We start from the raw sequence: 6,000 nt of genomic DNA, 5'->3' as shown, positions 1-6,000 counted from the left end.
TATTTGATTAGAAATCGCAGTTCATGCTTGAGTAAATCAAATCAAGAGAGAGATATAAACTCGTTGATATACTTTTAATTGATTGAGTCTTGTTGATTCTCTTAAAAGTATGTTCGAGTTTATCCATACAGATTTCTAAGCGAAATATTGGGTGGTGTTGTTAGACCCCCGCTTTTTCAATTGGTATCAAAGCAGGCAAACACGTTCAAGACCTTACAAGTCTGTGTTTGTAGTGATCTGACTCTATGGACAAGAGCATCTCTGATAACGCAACATCTGTTCAGATCCACTCACGTGAATCTCAAAGGATTTTTGAGAAAAGATCTAAAACATGTCCAGTAACTGAATCCACCTTCGACTGGAAAAAATCTCTTGATGAACAGTTGGATGTTCTTTCAGATGATAGTGATTCAGAAGAGGGAAAAAGTATTTATGAGGAAATCTCTCAATATATCAAGTTGTTTGACCGTGATTTGAAGGAAAAGAAGTCAACATCTTGCTTGGGAAAATATATGGGTCCTCTTTGTCAAGAAAACAGAAAGATGAGAAAACTCTTTAAAGGTTATGATAGTGGATATAAAAGTTTACAATCTACCGTTAAAGATCATGAAGAAGATATACGCACAAAAAAATCTGAGTGTAACACTCTTTTTCGAAATCTCTTCGTGTTAAAAGAAAGACTTGCAGAAACTGAAGCAAGACATGAATCTCAACAAAAACGTTTTAGTGACAAAGAGCACAGTCTTCTCGCCAAAGAAAAATCCTTGAAGACTGAGCTTGCAGCTGCTCTTAATAAAGTAAAATCACTGGAAGAGAGTCTGAGTAGATTCAATTCTATCTCAACAAAATTATCTTCTATGCTTGGAGCATGTAAAGAACACCGTGATACATGTGGTCTGGGATATAAAGGAATAAACGCTCCAAAAGCTAGTAAGATCAAATTTGTTAAAGCTACTAATAATTCTCCATGTGAAAAACCTTTGGCAGCCTGCAACGGTCCTAAAAAACAGGATTCTACTTCTTCTAAATCTGCTCACAAAAGGATGCTTAAAAGTAATTCCTTTAACTGCTATTACTGCGGGAATAAAGGACATTCTGAGCTAAGATGTCGTTTTCGGTTGAGGAATGAAAAGCTTCATAACATTCTTACTTGGATGTCTAAGGAAGTCATTAAACCGATTTCGCATATTGTTAGAAAATGCACCTTCAACACTCAAGAAATGTACTGTGATAAGTCTTTTCTCAATTGTGTGTTCAAAAAAAATGCCTACAATGGAAGAAGAAAGAGTGGCGACATGATGACTGACCCTGCGAAGAAAAAAAGGCATAGGAGAAAAAAGGAAAGGTTATGTTCCTCATCTCTCCCTGAAGGAAGCTGTAAATCCAAGACTTCTGATTCAGACTTCTTGCATATCAACAATCGAGTCTCAGATCTGAAAGTCGGCGTAAACAGACTCAAACGAAGAATCAAGAAGACATGGAAAGCAGTTGATTCAGGTATTCCTAACTCTTCTCTTGATAAAACTTCTTCAGCTATGACGAGTAATGTATCTCTAAATACCTTTGAAAAAGGAAAAGAAGAAGTGAATATTGATGAGCAAGATGCTCATCTTAATACACTATGACTGCTTAAAGTTGCATCCCTCTTTTAAGTAAAAGACGGATGCTCTTTGTTCTCAAGATTTGCTTATCTTGAGAAAGCTGTCAGGGTTGTATTGAGTTCCTTGTTAAGTTTTGTCTTCTTCCCTAGATTTCGTGTTCCTCTCCTTTTCCCGGGTCTCACATACGTGCTGACCATGTACACGTACCAGGCCCATATAGACGTCATTGTGCCTAGGGTTTCTTGGAACACCATTTAAATACAGTGTTCCATAAAGTCAAAAGATTCTACTTGATTCTTTTTGTGTGGGCACAATGGATGGAAACAACAAGGTTGATGAAGTTGAAAAGGGAAATTTTCTTGAGTTGAATCTTGTTTCTATAACATGATTTCATGTTGTTGATCATGAAAACAAACTACCAGTTCAGATGTTATCACAACTGGTAGGAAATCTGCTTCGAGACCTTGAAGTAGTACGTGAACAACTCGGAATTGCAACAAGGAATTTTGATTTTCTGAAAAGCAAACTAAAGAAGGCAACTGATGAGCTCGTCCATGTTCAATCTCTCATTGCTGACAGGGTTTAAGGTGTTTTAAATCAAGTTTCTTGTGTTATTTCTGTTTGCCTAGTATGTCTTCTTTTTGGTTTAGTTGGAAGAATAACTAGTGCTTGAATAGCAATGATTGTGACTACACATAGCTATTATTTTTCATTGTCTTGTTCTTTTTTAGGTTTTTGGTTTAAAATTCTAAAAATATTTGGAGGATGATGTTTTTGCAGTATTTAATCTTCATGATTTGTTATATTGCAACTTGTTATGGGATATTGGTGTTTATGTCGGTGAACTATGTTTGTCCCATACCTTGTCAAAAGTAAATTCGTTTGTGATCGATATTCATGTATTGGTTAAAGAATGAATGGACTTTTGACAAATACAAAAGTTAAGCCTATATTGTCAATCTTTGATGGAAGATAGGTTAAAATCTTTTGTTTGCAAGGATTATGTCTATTGAATGTCGTTATGCGAATAGTGATGGAAGATAGAATGAATCCTTGTGTATTCCACAATATTGATCCTTACTGATCCATATTTTATGTAATACTGTGAGGCTCCGTAATGTGTCTTATGTTGAGCACTAAACAACCAAGTTGATTATTTTTTATTGGCTTTGTTGTTGCTCCGTAAGGTACTATATGTCGAGCACTGTGAGATAAATTAATCATCTTGTTTGGTTATTTAGTTATTACTCCATGAGTTTTTTCTTGTGTTGAGTATATGAACGGTTAAGCTAATCATTCCTTATGGTTAAACTTAGTCCTAGATTCGTAAGTTTACTTATGTTGAGCACAATCAAGTAAATTGATCACTTTTTGTGTTTAATTTGGTTGCGTATTCCGATTAAATTAATCATTGGTTTACTTGTGATTAATTTGATTGAGTTTTTTTATATAAAAATCATTCTTATGGTTCTGGTGTCCAATAAAAATCCTTCTTTTCTTGTGAAATTAAGGTCGCTCGTTGTTGTTCTTTCGAGAATGACATCAAATGGGGAAGAGTTCTTTTGAACTTGTGCTTAATGGTGATATCATGAGGGGTGTGCGGCTGTGGAATTTTAGAGGGGTTATCTTGTATCTTTAAACTCCTTAATGAATGCATTTAGCTTCTGCTTTATGATTACATCTAAATTAGTTGGTATGTATTTTTTCTTTTAGTCATGAAATGTCTCTTACGGAAATTTCATTATGATCCCGTTATTGTACCTTTGCCAATTTTATTGACAAAAAGGGGGAGAGTTAATATGTAGTTCACACTACAAATACATATGGTTTTCGGATCATTGTGTAAGGGGGAGTGGTTTCCATGTGAGATGGAGTATTGACTAAGGGGGAGTGATACATATCACCATAGTATTGTTGTTGAAGTTGTGATACAATTGGACTTTGACGATGTGTAATGATACTATGACACTGTATAACAATGATTGGGAACTATTGTTTTCTTGTTTTTATAGCTACGGATCTTCAAAAACGGTGATGCTAAACTTACAACGTTTGGGATCATTGGAGTACTTGGAAATGACGAAGATTTCGAGGAACGTTGAAGATTAGACATGTGAAATAGGAGCTACTAAAGTTTCATTATCTTTTTTGTACTTCATATGTATTGATAGTTTTTTCACTAAAATTGACAAAGGGGGAGATTGTTAGAGCATTGCTCGGTCGAACTCGCATGCGTTGCTATCTCAAGCATGTTTGTCAATGTTAGTGATCAAAACTATAAGTCTTGATTTCTAGTCTACTATAGCTAAGTCTCATACTAGGATGGAAAGTGTAGTTGAGCTCAAGGACTTCATGGAGATTCATCATAAAAGAAGAAGAACTACTCAAGGAACCGGTGGAACTTCTCGACAAAAAGGTATGTGAAGACTTGAACTTATCTATCACTCAAAAGTCTATTTATTCTATCTCCTACTTCTTGAGACAAAAAGTCGTATGCTATATATAGACTTTAATTATACACAGTTGGTATTTCGAGCCGAGTGTACCTCGCCTATCTATATCTCGAAATATGTGTTGGTAAACTTTTCGCTTCGTCCAAGTTTATCTTTACCTAGTGACGAATGTCATGATATGTTTCAATCACTTTGAAAATTGCTTTGACGAGAAATGGTGTAACAACTATATAACGTCCTCTAAGAATGTTTCAGTGATTATATAACCAATGGTGGACATAAGCATTGTTGTGGAAATATATTTATGTATAAGTCCTATTTCTTGAACCAAAGTTTGCGAACTTTGTTGATCAAGAGAACCGGAAGAATGGCATGAGCCAAGTCCGCGAATTGCCGAAGTTCTCAAACCCGAGAATTTCTGCTGGAGTTGACAAACTAGTGCGCGAACCCAGTCCGCGAACCGGCGAAGTTCTCATCCCGAGAATTTCTGCTGGAGTTTGTAAATTCTGCCCGGTAACTTAAGTCTGCGAACCAAGTTTGCGAACTTAAGAAGGTTATATATCTGAAGATGATTTCTGAACTTAAACTTAAAAAGACTAAGGAATGCAGTTTGCAAACCGTGGCTATAAAATTTCATGCACCGATTCAAGTAAATCAAATCATCTTTGCTTTAATTGTGTCTTGTGTAGTTACATAAGATTTCCTTGCAATTGAACAACTCTCTAACTAGTTCATTTGATTCATGTGAACTAGTTATGGTGAAGAAGAACATGGTTGATATGAAATTCTCATATGGCTAACCTTTTGGTTAACTATTGTTGAACCAACAAGTGCATACATTTGGGTACGGTTAACAAACCTAGAAGCGTGCATTTCAATTGTGTGTAACAAGCTAAGTTTTCGATCTAACGGTTGAAAAATATTAGCTTGAACCTAAATCAGGTTTTCATCTAACGGTGGATATTGATTGCTTTGTTACCAAGGTAACTTAATGGCAGACCCTGATTTGAAAGACTATATAACGGGACATCTAGCATCAATGCGAAACTAATCCCCACACCTTACGTGTGATACTAGTTTGCGTGCTAGAGTCGTTTCTCCTTTAACCTTTGGTTTTCTTCTTCTAAAACCAGGTTTACGACTTAAAGACTTCATTGAGATTGTGAAGCTAGACCGATACTACTTTATCGTAGTTGTGTGATCTAATCTTGCATCTTCTATCGTACGAGTACAATCATATTTATTGGCTTGAGATTGATATCTCCGATAGGCAAGATATAAAAAGTAATCACAAACATCTTCGTCTCATTGTTTGTGATTCCTCAACATCTTGTTTCGCTACCATACGATTAAGATGGTTGTGAGGTGATTGATAACTCTTGGCTGTTCTTCGGGAATATAAGACCGGATTATCAATTGGTTCCTGTTCACCTTGATTATTATCAAAAGACGGAACAAAACCTTTTAGCGTTTATCTGTGGGAGACAGATTAATCCTTCGATAGACTTGTCTGTGTGAGACATTGTTTATCATCAAGTCTTCGACTTTGGGTCGTAGCAACTCTTAGTTGTGGGTGAGATCAGCTAAGGGAATAAAATGCGCAGTATCCTGCTGGGATCAGAGGCGTGAGGAGTACAACTGTACTTTGGATCAGTGGGAGACTGATTTGGGTTCAACTACAGTCCAGTCCGAAGTTAGCTTGGAGTAGGCTAGTGTCTGTAGCGGCTTTATACAATGTGTGTTCAATCTGGGCTAGGTCCCGGGGTTTTTCTTCTTTTGCGGTTTCCTCGTTAACAAAATTTCTGGTGTGTGTGTTATTTCAATTTCCGCATTATATTGTTTTATCTTTATAATTTAAATAATACAGGTTGTGCATTAGATCATCAATTAGAGTAATCCAACCTTTGGTTGTTGATTGTCATTGATTGATCCTCAGATATTGGTCT

Source organism: Papaver somniferum, chromosome 7, assembly GCF_003573695.1.
Source record: "Papaver somniferum cultivar HN1 chromosome 7, ASM357369v1, whole genome shotgun sequence".
NCBI classification, from domain to species: domain Eukaryota; kingdom Viridiplantae; phylum Streptophyta; class Magnoliopsida; order Ranunculales; family Papaveraceae; genus Papaver; species Papaver somniferum.
The sequence above is the reverse complement of the archived record's forward strand: the minus strand, read 5'-3'. Positions refer to the sequence as shown.